Source organism: Drosophila kikkawai, chromosome X (genome assembly GCF_030179895.1).
Source record: "Drosophila kikkawai strain 14028-0561.14 chromosome X, DkikHiC1v2, whole genome shotgun sequence".
NCBI classification, from domain to species: Eukaryota; Metazoa; Arthropoda; class Insecta; order Diptera; family Drosophilidae; genus Drosophila; species Drosophila kikkawai.
Genome location: NC_091733.1, coordinates 29,736,593 through 29,755,675, shown reverse-complemented (window position 1 = coordinate 29,755,675; position 19,083 = coordinate 29,736,593). Strand labels below are relative to the sequence as shown.

The 19,083-nt window shown below is 34.9% G+C and overlaps 1 protein-coding gene across 4 annotated transcripts in view; it reads right to left on the bottom strand.

Moving 5' to 3' along the window:
* LOC108080027 (uncharacterized) overlaps positions 1 to 19,083 on the bottom strand; it is a 151,201-nt gene that overhangs the window by 15,746 nt on the left and 116,372 nt on the right. For all 4 annotated transcript variants that reach the window (XM_041775084.2, XM_070288426.1, XM_017174611.3 and 1 more), the window contains one exon: positions 873 to 974. The gene's annotated coding sequence lies outside the window, so the exon portion shown is untranslated. The remainder of the gene's footprint in view (positions 1 to 872; positions 975 to 19,083) is intronic.

The following is a 19,083-nucleotide window of genomic DNA, read 5'->3' as shown; positions in this document are numbered from 1 at the left end:
CCGCCTCTGTTTGACCCAAAAACGAGAAAACGAAAACCAACCTGTGTGTGTGGGATATATATCCTCACTCTGTGCTCGACAAGAGCAAAAAACCAACCGAAAAGCTCAGTCAGCAGGATAAAGCGAAAACGTTTAATGCCCAGCTTGTTGTTCCTTGTTTGTTGTTTGTTGTTAGCCATCGTTGTTGCTCGTTGTTGCTGTTGCTGTTATGCCCGTTGGCCATTTTATGGAGCCTGCCCACTTGATACAACCAAACAACACCCAGAGAGGACCCGAGAGGACGGACAACAACGATGGCAGAAAAGTGGGCGAAAAAGCAAAGACTGAAAGCAGCATTTTGTTTAATTCTAGGGAAAGCTACCGGGGGCGGGGGAGGGGAGGAGATGAGTGCACAGTGAACGGAACATTGAACAAGTTAAAATATAATAAATAGGCTTAAACACACAACACAACACAGCATATGTGTATGTGAGTGTGTTTGGAAAAACAATCCAAAGGAAACTGGAACATACGGGATATCAGGCACAAAAAACGAGTGCAACTTTTAAAGCTGACAATGGGATTTTATTTTTGCAAAAAACAAAAAAGCCAATTAAGCGTAGAGTTGAGGTAAGTGAATCACCCAGAAATAGATCAAGGTTTTACTCTTAAAAACTAGGCTAAATAAATAGTGTTTTTAAGCCTTAAATATCTCAAGAGATAACTTTATTTAATACGCTTAGCCTTGACTGGGTTATCTTTTGTTTTGTTGAGAAATCTTTTCTTCAGAAAGGGGAATATTTTTTGGACAACCTGTCAGCGACACACACACACACCCCAAATTATACCCAATTTCAATCCCAGCCCAAAAGCTGTCTCATAAGCTCACTCACCTGATGGTCGCCAGGTGGACTTGCGACCGTCTCAAGTTCCTAAGAGTCCTGGACGTTGTTGCTTTTCCTTCTGCTGCTGGAACACACACAGGTTCGATGTAGCTGCAAGTAAAGGAGAGGGAAAAGTCTGGTTGAAAATCCATGTAGACTGTAGCTTTAAAGGGAGACTTTAATTTAAGGCTCGCAGACCACTGTCCGGCCTCTGGCTTGAGGTCTACCTCTAAGATCATTAATTACGTTTTGTCTGGGAGAAATAAATAAAAAATTGAAAATATGCTGGAAAATATTAAGAGCAAGCTTGGGGAAAATCTTAAATATATACGACTTATATAAAGTTATATATAAACTCTCTGGAATATGGTTCAAGGCCCACTTTTGGCGGAAAGTGAAAGTGTAGTATTAAAAACAATTGTAAAAGTGTGGGTTTTTCCCTGAATTTTCCGCTTAGCCAAGGTCGCCGCGAGCTGGATTACATATATATCTATATATATTTATATATAAAGTATACCTTTTTTTTTGGGTTGGCACTTGAAAGGTGCAGCTTACCAGCATTGCTCTTGTATTATATCATCTTGTGGAAGGTATTATTATTACCAAAAACCCAAAAGGTGTGAGCTTTATTTATCTTCTTTTTGTTTTGTTTATCAAATATTTTCTCGTTTGCTTATTATTACAAGTTTAGGTTGCTTCACTCTGCTTGTGTTGATTGCAGAAGATCAATTAACATTGACATAAATTGAATTTGTATGGCAAATTATATAAATGAGCTCGCAGAAGCTTTATTATCAGGCATAATTGTGGCCTTTGTTGGGTTGACGATGGTAATAATGGGAGATAAGTTTGGGTATGGAAAGACCTTATTTTGATGTAGAAATAAATGTAAATTATAAAAATCTACAGATTATTTGGGCTACAATAAATATTTAAATATTTCAAATTGTAGATATTTAAATTATTTATATTTTCTTAGTTAACCCAAAGTTCTGAGAGATTAGTTAAATATTTTGGGTATTTTCTTACTTTTCATCATTATTTTTAAATTTTATAACAATTATTTATAATTTTCCCAATTGTTAAGAGATTTTTCTTTATATTTTCCTACCTAAAATCGCCATGTAGATCGCCATGTGATAGCACTTAGGTAAGATCACACACATATTTAGCACAAACACACACACACACGTACTCGCCACTACCTAAACCCAAGGCCGGCACCCGCCACTTCATTCCGAAGATGCTAGAACCAGTTGGGAATTACAAGTGCATAAGTGGGAACATTTTTTGCAAAACAAATTTTTGGTTAAATTGCCCAAAGTTTTTATAAAAAATTGACCAGCAAAGTAAATACAATTCGCCGTTATAAAAAGGCACCAAATAAAGCCACTTAAAAAACAAAAGTTCTACATTAAAAAAAAAAAATAAAAAATATTATAAATATAAATTATTATTACTGGATTTTTAGATGCTTTTACCTTTAAATCTTGGAAACTGTTTTCTTATTTTTTAGGAAAATTCTTCTTAAATATAGATACATTTTTTGATGAGTGTTACAAACCCTAGGCAGCATTAATCCAACCCATATAGAAGCTCTCAAATACCCTATCAATATGGTGGCTTAACCCTATACAGGACACTGATTTATTTGGCCAGATGGAACTTAATTGAAAGATTCCTGCTGGCTGGTCTCTACATTTTTCCCGCTTTCCCAGAGCTCTCAGCTGGCTGTCCGCTTTGATTAATGATTGTTGACAAGTGCAACAATCCTCCTTACCCCTCCCTTCCCCCCAGAAGAGAGAGAGCCACAACAAAATGTCCATCAAGCAGGAGGGAAAGGAGGATGGGGAAGCTGCGCTAAGCTGGATTGCAGATTGCTCATACGCAGCGTGGCCCCTCTTGAGCCAAAATTAAGTTGCTTGCGGTGGCTGTTGCTGCTGCTGTTGCTGCTGCTTTTGTTAGTTTTTAAACAGTTGACAGGGGCAAAAAGGAGACAAGCAGAGAGACAAGGCTAGGGCCCAGCTTCCAGCTCCATGATTTATGTCGTTTTATTTAATTTTAATTGAAAAACTTGCACACGACGACAACGACAAACAACCGAAAAAAAAAAACGAGAAACCCTGAAAAGCAGGCATTCGGCATTTGGCATTCGTTTGCTCCTACCAGACCCCAGACCCGAAATATAATTAAAATGGCATTTCAAATGCTATATAGAGTATATATATATAGCTACCACCCCTTTTTGCCATCTTGCCTTGGCACAATCTGCATTGCCAGGACTTGGAAATGCAAATAAATAACAAGACAAAGGCTCAAATGCAAATAGAATGACTTTATTAAATGGCCACGTCGGCGAAGGAGGCTCAGACAGCGAGACAGAGAGAGAGAGTTGTTTATAAACTTCACAGTTGGCAAATAATAAAGACACCAAAGGGATATTCCAGAGGGACATGGCCAGGCGTGGCCACAAAGCGACTAAAAGCCGTGTCTAACAAGCCACGCGACCTTTTCTTACCACTTGTATAATTTTTTATTTTTTCTTTGCTTTTATTTATGTTTTTCTTTCATTTTTTTTGTTTTTTTGTGCGATTTTTTATATGACAAATGCAAATGACGCACTCGAAAGGGGGAGGCTTTTGGGGGGAGGCAAGGTGGGGGACTTAATATGAACTACAGGAGTGGGCGCAGTCTATGAACAAGACATTACAACAGTCATAATAAAAGTACCACAACAACAAAAAAAAAAAGTCAAAAGGTGGACATTGGAGCAAACTTGTTTTGAATAATTGTAAAATGTATTTTAAAAATGTAAATATAATAAAATAAAATTTAAAAATTAATTTACAATATAAATATAAATATTTAAATATTTTTAAAATTATGATTAAATATTTTAAAATTTATTTAAAAATTAAAAGCAAAAAAGGAAACCCCAAAAATTTCTTTAAATAATTCCTTGTAAAATAATTTTATTATTATAATTATTATTAAATATTTTTAAAATTTTTAAATTTATTTAAAAATTAAAAGCAAAACAAGTAATATTTTAAAAAATTTATTTAAATATTTGAAATAATTTAAAACTTATTTAAAAATGAAAAGCACGTCGAGGAAACCCCACAAATATCCTTAAAAATGTCCTCGTCAAATTCCCACTTTTCTAAAGGATAAAGTTTTCTCCAAATTTGTTTCAAATTTTTTTAAAAATTATGTTTAAATAATTTAAATATTAAAAAGGGATAAAAAAAAATGAAAAGCAAATCAAGGAAACCCCACAAATTACCCTAAATAATTCCCCTTTTCTTTAGATTTTTTTAAGGACTTTTCTTGTCACTTAACCCACAGTGCAGTGGGGAAAAAAAACACCCTACCAAGGGGGGGAGAATGGGCAAAAAAGCTGAAAAACTGCCGCCAACGCCATAAATCATGCGGCCAACAGCAGCAGCAGCCGAGAGCCAACAGCCGAGAGCCGAGAGCCAAGAGCCAGCCGGCAGCAACAATATCTGACAACCAGCAACAGCAGCACAAATGTAACAAAAAAAAAAAAAAAAAGTAGAATATGGTATAAATACAACAACAAAAAAGGGGGAAATTAAATAACAATAACAAGGTTAGCTCTCACTCTTTCTGCTGGCTGCTGCGATAAGGTTGCTGCAACAGCAAATTGAGTGTTTTTATTGCATTAACATAAATAAATTAGAATGTGCAAAGAGAGAGAGAGAGAGAGTGCTTAATATTTCTAGCAGTGCAGCTTTTGCAATGCCATTTTCTAGCACGTTTTCACAGTGTCCAGTGTCTGGTGGCAACATCTGGGCCTGGCTGTACACAGCAACTTGCCACGTGCCGCATTCAAACGAGAACGTTTTCAGGGACATCAGAAGTTAATCTTTTTGGGGGAAGAAGGCGGAGACTGCACAGGTGAGCTCTGTGAGCTCTGAGCTCCAACTGCTGTGGCAATATCCCGACTTGTCCTTTGATATGCGTGCGGAAATTGTAATGACAGCTGCTGCTGTTGCTGCTGCTGCTGCTGCTACTGCTGTTGCTTCTTGTGGCTTCTCTTGGCCGCAAAATTGTTGCCTTTGTGCGGGTCAGCAACGACAGGCAACAAAAGCTTTAAGCTGTTGTCTCTTACACCCTCCTCCCCCCCGAGTGTGTAGTGTCAATAAAATGAAATTAAAAACTTTAAACAGCGACAGGCGAGTGGAGAGACAATTTAATCAAGCCACTGCAAATGAATGCCCAAAGCAGCGGAAGAAGCTGCTGCATTTGCATGCAGCCACAACCAGTAGAAGAAAACAATCAAAAAGTTTTTAAAACAAATTAAAACTCGACGACAAGAAAGCCTTGGCCTGTGCGGTCAAATTCTATAGGAAAACCTGAGGAAATGTTTCGGGAGGGGGGGGCGCTTTTCTTCATTAACGCTTAGAAAAATAAATAAATAGAAAAGTTTTCGGGGGAAAACTTTGCCTTAAATCAAGTGTCTATGCTTAACCATTTACCTAATTTTGTTGCCAACCATTTAAATAGTTAAATAAAAGTTTCTCTCGGGTTTAATTATAACTTGTTGAGTGTATAAATAAATAGAAATAAAGTTACGTTAATTTTTCAATTGCTGATTTAAATTAAAAGAAAGGGAGAAGGTTTTAGCTGTTAGTCAAGGCATTTTATACAAAAATACTTGTAAATGTTCTTGAAAAAGTTCAAATCTTAATTAAATTTCAATAAAATCCTTCAAATTCACTTCTCTTTTACAATAAATACATCTTCCCTGGACTCTTCTCATTTATTCATACATTTTCCCTGAATATATTAAGTTTTCTGCTGGAAACTCTTCTTAATTTAAATGCACATTCTCAAGAATGTTCACGGTTAATCGCAATTCCAATTGAAATGGCAATTGAATGGCAATAAAAATAAAAAAAAAGAATAAAAAATATAACAAAAAAATACAGAAAAACGCAATCAAATGCGATGAAAAACTTTTGCAACTCGAACAAGTTGAATGGCACAAAGGAGGGAAAATTGCTCAGCTGCAATGGCAAGCAAACTTTAATCGAATTCATGACAAATGATGTGCGAATTTTCATGAAAAACTAAAAGGGAAAAAAATCGGAAAAATCTGAAGAAAATCGGAAAAATCAGAGCTTCCACTCGAGTTCAAAAAGATAGTCAAGAGAGGCTCGAAAAGTCGGCACTTGCAAAGGCCAAACAAAATAATTCAAGGGGCCAAGTCAAGGTTATGTCTACGTGGGTTCAATTACCCCCTCTTTTTGCTGTTACCTTTTTAGTTTCGTTTTTTTTGTGTCTATTATTTTGAGTATCTTCTTTTTTTTTGGTCTCTTTTTTTGTTGGTCTTCTTCCCTCCTGTCTACGCTGGTCAAAAAGGTTAAAGCCAAATTAGAAAACAAAGTCTTATGCTTGAGTGCACAGTCAAGGGTGCTTCTTCGTTGCCTCTTCTTCTGGCCCAGACTGACCATGATGATGATGATGATGATGATGACGATAACTTGGCCTGGCCACACTCGAAATGTAATTAGAGTGCAGCCAAATGCATCCAAGAATGGGTTTAAAGGCTGGCTAAGGTAGCCTGGAAAAATAATTTCTTGGGCGTTTATACAGAAATCAGGGGAGGAGACGACATTTTAATGACCCCGGGGTAAAGGTTGACTGAGAGCTAAAACCAGGGGAATTACATAGTATATTCGACTTGCACTCGTACAAATTTTTACCTTAAAATGGGAAATTTTTCTTTATTTAAGAAAAATTGAAAATTGAAATTAAGGTAATTAAGTATGTAAAGAGCACATATTTTATGGCACAAACTTATACACACACACACACACATTTTATTAATCTAAGGCCGGCACAGGTCACTTCATTCCAGAAATGCTAGAACCAGTTGGGAATTACAAGTGCACGAGTGTAAGTTTTTTTTGCACTACAAATTTTGGGTTAAATTTGCCATGGTTTTTATGAGATATTTACCAGCAAAATTAAAGCAATTCGCTATAATATACCAAACGAAGGGAATTATATATTAAAAATAATATATATAAATTAAATATAAATTTAAGAAATATAAAAATGATCCCTAAATAATTATAGATGGGGTCTTGTCTTGATTTAAGGGTGGACTTCATGAAAACATGGAAACTTATCTGAAACTATGGCTAATAAAATGTTCTTGGTTTTACGGCAAAGACTTTTTAGTGCAAATTTTTGTTAAATATAGAAAAATATATAGATAGATATCTCTGGTCTCTATTTATTTGAAATATTTCAAGTAATATCCAGAAAATATCACTTTTGCAGTAACTATTTAAAGCTCTTGCAGTTCCCCCCAACTTCCACTCTATGCAATAAGCAAACAAATGAAGAAATTGCAAATTCATGAGATTATAGGACACCAGTCTTGAGGGGCCTGGTGGATTGGGGCTTTAGGTTTCTCCTTCGGATTTGTTATAAATACGAAATCTCTGTCAGGTTGTGTGGGTTGCAACAGTTTAGTTTTGAGTTTCGCTTTGTTTTTGAGTTTGGCTTTCCAGCAATTAATCAATCGATTGGTGGAATCGATCGACGCTGCGGCGGTCATCGGTCTGAGAAAGTCTCTCATCGATCAGGGGAGGCCTTTGTCCCGCCACCGCCAACGGGTTTTGCACAAATAAAAAAAAAATAATAATAAATACAAACTAAACTTTTACATTGTAAAACTCTTCATTTGGCATTTGGTCACTGCGAAAGCGTTGACCAAAAATTGACACAACTTTCGCCCCGAAATCCGCATCCGAGACCAGGTCTACCTCAGAGTTCAACGACGATTGAGAGCCTCACATTTCACATTTAAAAGATTTTTGATTTTGATTTTGATTTTTTCCTGTGAGGGATGATGATAAGTGCATTTCATAAGCCATAAATTGCAATTTTACTTTGATAAAAGTTTGCTTTGCCTGGGGCCACCCGAGGGATTGAGGTATGAATATTTAACCGACTTTAGGAGACTGCTGCTACTGCTGTGCCTGCCAAGAATCTGCCGAAGCCGGCTTATGTTGGCAATCATGGTGGCTACACTGTGACAAAACCTAGGGAGGAAGATGGGGTAATTGGGTTGTTTATGGGATTACAAAGTGGGGTTGCTTTTTGTTTTGTTTTTAAGGTTAATTTAAATTTTTTAAATTTAAATTTTAATATTTAAAAATATAAAAAAATAACTTTAATGATGTTACTTTTTAGAAAATAAAACAAAAAAATTCATTAAAAAATAATTTAGGTTTTTAAACCTGATTTTTTGGGCAAGAAGTTTTATTTTTTTAATTGAATTTATTTTTTTCAAATTTTTAACAATTTTAAATAATAAAATTTAAAAAAAAATATTTTTGGGAAAACTCTAAATTTAAAAAATCTGTAACTCAGCCAAAAATGTTTTAAATTTAATTCGGAAAGGGTTTTTGTTTAAGTTTTTTCAAGGTTAAAAAATCTGCATAATTAATTATAAAATTAAAAAAATTTAAATTTTGTATAAATTTTTGATACTTTTAACGATTTTAAAATTTTAAAATTTTTAAAAAAATTTTCAAAACTTTTTTTTCTCCAAAACATGTCTTTATCAACTAGGCTATTGATGCTGATCAAGAATATATATGATTTACAGGGTGGGAAATGCATCCTTCACTGCTTTTCAAGCTAAAATCTATTAAAAATAAAAAAATACCTTTCTTACACAAAGAGATATTCTTAAACTTTTCCCTTGGCATTCTCTACTTTCTTTTGGATTTTATTTGTCTTGCATTTAACAGCTTTTTGGCTGTTTAATGTCATGGCTTTATTTCTTCAAGTGCTGCAGTAGCACAGCTCCTCTGTTTGATGTCTCTGGCAGATGTGTTTTGTTGACTGTTTGCGGCATTGGTTTGCATTTGCAAAAAGTTAAGTTTCCGCAAACTTTTGCTTAGCTTTCTATTTCTTCTTTTGATTTTCCCTGCCAACCTAAAGTGAGTGTGTTTCTTTTTGGGAAATTGATCCTGTTGCAAGTAGTCAGTAGTCTCCTGCAGCTATGGATGAGCTCTATCCGAAAAGTTGCTCCCACTTCCACCATTCCTCCGGAATGGTAAACTTTAGCCCCACACAATGGAGCTTCATTTGCAGGACTCGCCACCGCTGCCAATGCAATCAAGTGGCCAGTGTTTCTAACGAATCATTCAAAGTTCTCGAAATAGTTTTGTGTTTTGCCGAATAAAAAATAAGGAGGAGGAGGAGGAGCCCCTACTTCGATTGCACTTGAAAGTTTTCAATTGAACTTTCCGGCCAAGGCAAGAGACACCCGAGACACCCGAGACACCTGAGTAGGGTCAGTGTTGAAGCTCTTGGGCGATCGGTTACCTGGTGCTGCACGGCACATGAATCCCCGCCAGAAATCGCCACGCATCGCTTGACAAGTTCAAGTTTAATGGTGGCAACAAGGCAAACGCAATTTGTGAGCTGTAAAAGTCGCCACCAAAACGCGCCGGGGAACGGCATTTGTTGGAAAACATCACCAAACACACACTACACACACACACACACACACACACCCATTATCATTGAATTGAAACAACAACAGCCACCGACGTCGTCGTCGTCGTCGTCGACTTTGGCAACGTGTCAAGCCGGTTTCAGTTGCTCTGCTCTCCAAAGGCAACACACTCGAGCAGCACATGGCCACCGGTCAGCATTTTTGCAGCACACGTCCCACTCCAAAGCACACACACACAGAGATACAGATGCCAAAATAAGATACAGATACCAGATACAGAGAGAAAAAAAAAGAAAACAAAAACAAAAAGACCCCAAAGAGTGCGAGTGAAAGAAAGAAAATCCGGTCCGGTACCGGCCACGCTCAATAAAAATGTTAATTTGAACTGTAACAAGTTCAACAACAGCAACTAGCCACTGGCAACATCACCAACAACATCAACAACAACACCAACAGCAACTTGCCACAACAACAGCAACTTGCAACACCAACAAAAGCCACAAATTACAATTTCACCGCGTTGCAAGCTAATTGAATTGATCCAAAGACTAAGAAAAAATATCTAGGAATTTACAAAGAATTGTGGAGAATTGTAAAGAATTGTACAGAAAAAGAGTTGAGAGAATGGAGAATTTGTTAAATAATTTAGTTAAATTATAATCGATTAAGAAATGTCTCTAAATTAATATTCTTTCTTAAAATCAGTTCATTAAACCACAAAATAATATCTAAAATCTAAGATTTGCTTAAAAAATGTCTCTAAATTAATATTTTTTCTTTCCTGCAATTCATTAACCCACAAAAAAAATATCTCAAATCTAAAATTTGCTTTAAAAATGTCTCTAAATTAATATTCCTTCCTTAAATCAGTTCTTTAACCCACAAAAATAATATCCAAAATCTAAAATATAGTTACACAAACTAAATACGATCTCAAATACATAAAAACTCACTACCAAAAACTAAAAAAGAAATCAATATCTCCCCTAATTAATCACTCAAATCGTTTGCTTAGATAAATACCAACAGTTTATCTTAGTTCATGGCACCATATCGAGTCTTTAAGAAACTGTAAACCCATAAAAAATACAATTTAAAGCAGAACAAACAAGGCGATTCCTTAATAAAGATAGTGTTATCAGAGCTAGAGTTGTGCCAGAGGTCAGTGATCGAGTGATCGACTTTCCTTGCACCAAACAATTCAGGGAAATTCAACGATTCTTCTCTACGTGACACATTTCACAAGCAGTTGCCATAAATCAACATCATTAGATTTCATCGTTAAATACCATTTTAAAGTCTAAAGTATCTAAAACCTATGCAATCTGACCCTGAGTTTGGTCTATGCAAACGGGTTTTAAGGTTGCCATCAGATCAAGGGAACTTAAAATAGATATATAATTATCGAGAGAATTAACTCTTTAATTAAGAGATTTTAATTAGGGTTTCAACAACTTGACTTTGTAGTTAGTTTCCAAGCTTAATCTTGTATCCTCCTCTTTCAATTTCAATTTCAATTATCTAGTTCAACTGGCCATTTCCGTCTCCGCCTCCAAAGTCAAACCAAACCGATACGATTCCAGGGTAGAGAGAGAGCAAACAATAATCATAAATAATAATAATGGTTACGGTTGCTATCGTCTGGCATTCATCATCATCATCGATGGACGGTTGCAGCGTTTTATAAAAAAAATAAATAAACATCGTAACAGTTCATGTATCATCATCATTATCATCATCATCATCATCATTGATCATTGATTATAGGCCTTCCGCATTCCATATGTGTGTAGCATTTTCATAATCAATCAAGAAGCTAAGGGGGTTTAGCCACAGTTACTCAAAAGAACAACAGTTGTGGTACATTTTGTTATACCCTTAGAGAAATTCGCTTATAAATTCCCCTCCAAAAAATATGACTCATATGGAATTCACTCTTTCAAAATGATTCACATTCATTCCATTCCATATAATACTTTGTATATATATATATAAATCTCTGTATAAATCAGCAACGACAGCCAGGGAATTAGCATATCGTTAAATGACAAACCAAAGCCCAAGTCAACCGCAGTTTCCATTCATTTAAAGCAAAAATGTGTGTGCGTTAATTTATATTCAATTAATTGTTAATTTGGGGCCATCAAAAATGTCGCTCAATGATTTCCGCTTAAAAAAATCAGAAAAAATATATACAAAATTGTATTGCAGGTCAAGCAACTTTCACGGCAACAATTCTAAAATTGAAAAGCTTGGAATGCCGTTTCAGTTCAGTTCAGTTGTATCTCTCGGATCGGATCGGTTTGTATCTTTAATTGACTCGTAATTAGTCTGAGCACACGCACAATGTTGAGGCTGTCCAGTTGCGATTGCTTGGCTCGCCTTGGGACACGCCCTCCTCCAAGCTTCAAGCTCTCGATTGTCCATGATTAATTGCCGCATGTGTTGGGGACATTGCCAAACGGAGCTGAGAGGAGGTGTGCCCCGCACAGCAGGTGCCAAAAAATAACCCACAAATAATCAAAAAAATACCCACGACAAAAGTAATAATAAAAAACAAAAACCTTTCCCACTCCCAGGCTTCAAATTCCCAGCCACAAAACGATGATGATGGCCAGCCGGAAATATCCCAACTGTAATCGGGTGTGCGATGGGTGTGTGTGTGTGTGTGTTTGTTGTGTTTTTGAAGCCCAAAAATTTGTCGTGTCCAGCAGCAAATTGTTGACACAACATCACGAAACACAAAACACAAAAAAACATCGAAGGGAACACACAAAACTTGGAACAAACAACACGAAATTAAACAAAAACAACAAATCGTTGAAAGTGAAGGTGTTGTGTGGCCCCAACAACTAAATATGTATATGATAATGGCATATAATGAAGCATTTATGCAAATCCGCGACAGCATTTCACACTCCCCGCTCCAAAAATCCATCCACTCATCCCCTTTCGCTTTTCATTTAAATAAGACATCAACAAAATGTATGTAAAAGATGGAAACCAAAATTAATAAAGGCTTTCAATGGGTTCTTTTGTGATTTTTAATATTTTAAATATTTAAAAAATATATATATTTATTTGTAATATTTTAGTTATTTAATAAGAAATATTATTTATTTAAAATATTTAATAAGAAATATTAAAAGTAGTAAGAAAGGTAGAAACCAAAATTAATAAAGGCTTTTTATGTTTTTTTTTATATTTAAATATTTTAAATATTAAAAAAAAAATATATATTTATTTTTAATTTTTTTTATTCAATAAAATTTTGTAATTATTTTTAATATTGCTAATATTCAAAATGAAATATGACTTATTTTTTATAATTCTAATATTTAGTAAGAAATATTACGTATATTTTTAATATTGCTAATATTTAATAAGAAATATTACTTAATTTTTAATATTAATTAATTTTTTAAAATATTTTTTATTTATAAATCAATTTTATTTAATTTAATTTTAAAAATTCCCTCAAAACTAAGCACATTCTTCTTCAACAACAACAAAAAATCAATCTTCAAGACAAATCAAAATTAAATTTGCTAAAAGATTATAGCAGTTTAGCTCCCCCCATTAAAATCTCATCTTGTAACATAAAAGAATAAAACAGGCATAAAAAATAGCTCTTGAAGAATTCTTCAAGCTAATAAAAATGGCATTAGCAGAAAACAAACCCTTATTATAAATCGAAAAAAGACTCAAAGAAAGCTTTACGACACAACTTGAATACGAAATGCCAAACAGAGCAGAGAATCAATGCTAAAAGTCATTCCCCCATGGTATTTTTTATACCTCAGAGTCATCTTCCAGGTGTTATGTTTCATGATGGACACCTTTTAAGGTGTTATGTCACCGAGGCAAACTGTTGATTTATGCAACTAATCCGTTGTGGCAACTGCTTCAGATTTTTGTGGCCACTTTCAAGTTGTCTTTGCCTTTGCCACTCCGCCGCACTCCGCACTTCAATTTCAACTTTTTGATTGCACTGCATTAAATTGATTTCTGCTGCTTTGATGCCATCTTCCACCATCATCACGATGATGATAATCCCCATCGTTATGGTCCTCATCATCGTCTTTATCTATAGTCTGTTTCTGTAGTCTCTCAACATCATGATGCTGCGACGATGTTGTTTCTGTTATTAGCGCGCATGATTGGCATTTCTGGGTGCCTCCTCCTCGTCTGATTTCTTTTCATCAGTCTGTATATTTATTTACTCTGATTACTTCACTCTGTGCCCCCCCGAAGCAGAAGTTCGAGTACAAATAAACAAACAACAAACTGCAATTGATTTTTCGGGCACTTCCGATTTTTCGGATGTGACATTGCGCAATCCCGCGAACCGGAGGAGATCGAGACCGAAAGAGATCCCCACCAGCTGGCCAAAAAAAAATTCGCTTTCATTTCGTTTTCGTTACGTTTCGGGTTTAGAAACAGTCACCAAACTCAGAGAGCTCTGGGAAAATACATATAAAACGCTGAGACATTCACTTTTCTTGTAAATTGAAGCCGATCGCGTGGGCTTTTCAATGGTTTCCCATTGTCTTCCCACACATCACATCTCGATCCTTTCAATTTTAAGGATGCGGAAATGTCTTAACAGCTCTTTTTATGACCCAATTAAAGCCAGTTTAATGTTTATTACTATGTAATTTAATTTCCTTTTTCGATTCAACATAATTTGTTTAATTTTTGGTTTAATATTCATACCCTGTATTAATATTTTATTGTAATTATTACACAAATGCATTTGTAATTCAGCTAAGCATTCAATTTAATTCGTTTTATTTGCAGGAAATGTATATATATATATAGAAATATATTTGCATATAGGATTTTCTTTGCATCTGTTTAAAATTCATTTAATTCGCATTTAATTGTCATTCGCTGTACGCCGATATTATCTGTTTGATGTTGAATTAAAAATAAATATATATATAATATTAATGTTCTCTTGCAACCATTATACACAATCCTTTCAATTAGATTGCGATCCGGAATAAACTATTTTAGTATGAAAAGTGGATTGCCTTAGGGAAAAGCTCTTTGCTTTTTCCTTCTTTACTATTTTTTTGCTTTTATTTTTCCGCCCCACCTGAGTATTATCTTGTTGCTGGCCATATAATTTAACACTTTTCATTTGCGCAAAAAAAAAAAAAAAGAGGGGAGAACAAAAAATAACTGCACAAATTCTTTTCATTCTCAGTGTTTTTCAAGAGTTCTTTTTTTTTTTTTGGTTTGGTTTGGTATGGTGCTTTAATTGTTTGTTGTTGTAGTTGTTCTGCCTGTTTTAGTTGTTGTTTTTATTTATAGCTGTTGTTGTAGTTGTTGAAAATAGTATTGTAGTTGTTGTTGTTGAAGCTGTTGTTGTTGTATTTGTTGTTGGGCGGAAGTGGCTCGTTGGCAGAGGCGCGCTTTTTGTTTCGCGAATGTGTTGGGCGGCCTTTTTCAATAGTATTTTTCACACTTGTGAAAATTAAAACTTAACTCGACATTTTGCCTGTATGTTGTTGTTGTCGTATTGTTGTTGTTGTTGTTGTCGCTTGCCGCTTTTTATTGTTTTAATTACACGCGTTTTTCCGCGCATTGTTTCAATGACCGTCACGCGCCACAAGCCTCTCGTCGTTCTCCGTGTTCTCCTCCACCTTTTCCCCACTTTGCTTTTCCTTTTGCCCCTCTCTCTCTCTTTGGGTTTTTCCGACCTGCACACCGCAGAAATTGTTGTTGTTGCCTCTGTTTGTTTGCAAAATGAAGTGGTCATATCTGCGCACCAAAGTCCCCCCGTTCTCTCTTTCTCTTTGCTCAATGCTTAACCCCTTTTCGATAAGCCCAGCAGCAGCACCCGAAACCCCACAAACTCAACCCCCAAAGGTATTAATGATAATTTCAAAATGACATAAACGCAACTCCCCGAACATCTCTACCCAGTGGCTTTGGGATGGGAGTTCAGAAAAGAAGTGTTTTTTAAAAGATTAATCGAAATGAAACTATTGGTTATATAAATATAATTAAATATATATTATAGAATTTGTGGCTGAATAATCCTGGGGAAAGCTTTTCTAAATGGTTGAATATCCTTAATATTTAAGGAAAAAAAAAACCAGGAAAGCAGTGTGACCAAGGAAATATAAAATTTAGAAGCTTAAATCAAGATTTGATAGATCTTAAAGCTAAATTAATTCCAGATGGGATAAATATTTCTCGTATAAAGAAAAATCAAGCTCTTATGGCTTATTATAAATTCTAATAAATTTTTTGTAACATTTTAGCAAAAGAAAAAAAATTTTCTACACCTCAAAAAGTGTGACCAAAAGACAATTAGATTCCAGAAAAATCACAAAACCATAAAAAATACAGAAAAATGTGAAAAATTAAGCTTATTATTCTCTTTTAACCCAAGAAATATGCTTATTATAATGCTAAACTCTCTTTTGAAAGCATTTTCCATATTAAATTGTATTTATATTTTAATTAACAATAATTAAGTTATCGTTTCAAGTGCCATCGCCAGCACTGACATCGGGCATTGTAATCAATGAACTGGCGGGCCGCAGTCCAGTTTGCAGTTCGCAATTCGCGTTTCGAGTCGAGTTCGGTTTGGGGCAACCCCAAGATAAATGAAATAAATGAATGGCCTCTCTCACCAGGCCCCGCACTCTCTGTCGTCGTCTCGTCCCCACTGACCGTGCATTTTAATGCCTTAATGAAAAATGCATTTTTAATTATTTTTTGTTCATTTACAGGCTACGTTTTTGCTGTTGCTGCTGCCGTTCGTTGGCTTATGCGGCGTATGCGTAATTTATTGTGCTTAATTTTCATTTCGACGTTGACAAGTTTAAGTTGGCATTTTGCAAAACGGAATAACCAACATTAAAAATGTTAATAATAATTTCTCGAGTTTCCTTCCCCCTTGGACAACAACAATAACAACAAATAACGGGGAAGCAAGTCTCGTCTTTGCCGAGGACAAATATCATATTTCATATCATTTGTTTGAAGACAAGCACCATTGATTTGGCCAAGGCAAGGTAGAGGTAGCGTAGCTCGTTGCCATTCATTAGGATAGCATGTCATTCATTAGCCCGTAGCTACTCCTCAGCTTTCAGTTGGAAGCTTTGCACCCCTTTTGGCTTGGATCCACTCAGTGCATCAAGACAAGGGCGAGGCAGAGAGACAGTGGCAGAGAAACAGTGGCGACTATGACAGCAAATACGGCGGAAGCAACGCGACATGGTTGTCATCGAGTTTCAAACCAATTTGTTTTTGCCTCCACTAAAGTCAAGTTGCTGGATAAATTGTTTGTTTGTTTTTGGATGTGACAAAGAGGTTAAATCAAAAAAGAGAACTAAAAGCGGTTGAAAAGTGATTGGTATTTAAAATCAATTAGAAAATGTGATATTTAAGCTCTTTCAACAATCTATTAGATCTGTTATTTAGTTTAGTTTTAGTTTAGCTTAAACAAATGTTTATCTAAAATCGTAAAATGTAAGAGCTCCTAAGCAATAACACATATTTAATAGCACAAACATGTACACACACGCACCTAAGGTCGGCCAATGTCACTTCACTCCAGGTTTGTTAGAACCAATTGGGAATTATAAGTGCTAGCGTGTGGAATTTTTAGGACCACAAATGTTTGGTTAAAATCGAATGGTTTCCATGGTTTTTATGAAAAAATTTACCAGCAAACTAAAAGCAAGTCGCTCTTATTTTAAGAAAGGAACTAAATGTAGCCAATAAAATGTAAGAAAAAATATATAAAAATTATATTTATGGTGCCTTCACTTGATTTTAAGCTGCTTTTGACTTTAAATCATAAAAACTTTTTCTTATTTGTAGAAATATATCTTAAGACAATTTTAGGGAAATTTCTCTAAAACATACAAAATATTTTTACAAGTGCAGCTCATTTACAATTTCCGCTGCTGCAATTTTCGAGGGAAAAAAACCCAAAACTCGCTTCGTGATGAAAGCTCTCTCGCTGCCTGCATTTTGATTGAAATTAGCCTAATGCATTCAGCATGTAATTGTGACATTGTCATGTCAATGAAACGTATCAAATCAAAAAAAAAAAAAAAAAAAAAAATGATAAGCAACCGTAAAGGAGGGCAACAACATCATTTGCAACATCAGCAGACGCGACGCTATCTCTCTCTGTGGTTCAACCAAATGGAACCGATATGGATTGTCGTCGCCAGTTTGGGTCTAGAGGAGCTCAGCTCCAAGACACACCAAAAACTCCCGAAAGAAAATGGAAACGAAAATGAAAGTTTCAATTACAAATTGCCGCACACTGAGAAGAGGGAAAAGCTAAAGCTGAAGCTGACTGAGACATTTAATTACTGGTTTTTCCACTTGAATAAATGCGACATGATTTTTGAAGGTGAATGAAACTAAGGGGAACAGCATTAAAAAAAGGGTTTTTTTTTAATAAAATTAAAAATTATTAAAAAATTTGAATAAAATAATTATAAAATAAAACAAGCTTAAAATTATATACAAAATTTCGTATAAAATTAAACTATAAGCTTTAAGTAAACATTAAAATTCCTAAAAAATCTAACAAAACATGCAAATTAAAAGTGTCAAGACGTAGATTCTTCTTTGAGTATCAGCCAAGTCAGCAATACGGTGGCAATTAGCCCAAAACAAACTGGCCAAAAGCCAAACAAAGGCCAGGCTATACTTGTGTTCAATGCAAACAATTTGTTCAACTCATTGTGGGAATCAATCGCTGAGCCAGAGGCCTCTCCTCAAGGCCGTTTTTTTCTTTAATAGACAGCCGAATTAGCAGCACAAAAAATAAGCAAGACTAAGGCAATAAAGCATTATAGGAATTTTTTTTTAGAGGAGAAGCCAAGAGAGCCAAGTGTAAGCAGCTTAGAGTTAACCATATTTAGTTGACATTTTCGCAAAAAGGCCAAGTATGACTGGCAAGATGCGTATCTTTAGAGTGTTTTATTTCGATTTTACATCTTTTTGTGTGATTTTTTGTGCATTCTTTACTTTCAATAGTTGTAAATTCATCCCCCTTTCCAACTGCCTGTCACTTCTCCTCTAATATTTGCCCTGAATGAGACACTAAAGTGAATTATTAGTTGTGCAAATAATTGCACAGTTTGCTTGGCACAATGTCCCCACTGCTCATCCTCCTCCTCCTTTGCCAAGGATTCCGCCGACAGCTTGTGGCAATATTTGGTCAGCGTAATGGCTGACGGAGAGTTTGTTGAGGGATGGGTTTTCCCTGGGATTTTCCGGGGCATTTCTAATGGGTGCAAAGGTGGAGGAGAAGGAAGAGGATTGGGTGATTAGATAGAACAGAACACAGCACATTTTTGGATGGAGTGAGTCCAGCTACTAGCAAGGCTTTTATGGAAATTATATTTTAATATTTATATTTATATTTTGTATTTTGTTTTTTTATGTATTTTATGTATTTAATATATTTTATATATTATATATATATTTTATATATTTTATATATTTTATATATTTTATATGTTTTATATATTTTATATATTTTATATATTTTAAATATTTTATATATTTTATATATTTTATATATTTTATATATTTAATATATTTTATATATTTTATATATTTTAAATATTTTATATATTTTAATATTTATATTTATATTTTGTAATTTTGAATTTTTTGTATTTTATATATTTTATATATTTTTCCTTTTTTCTATTTCTTCCC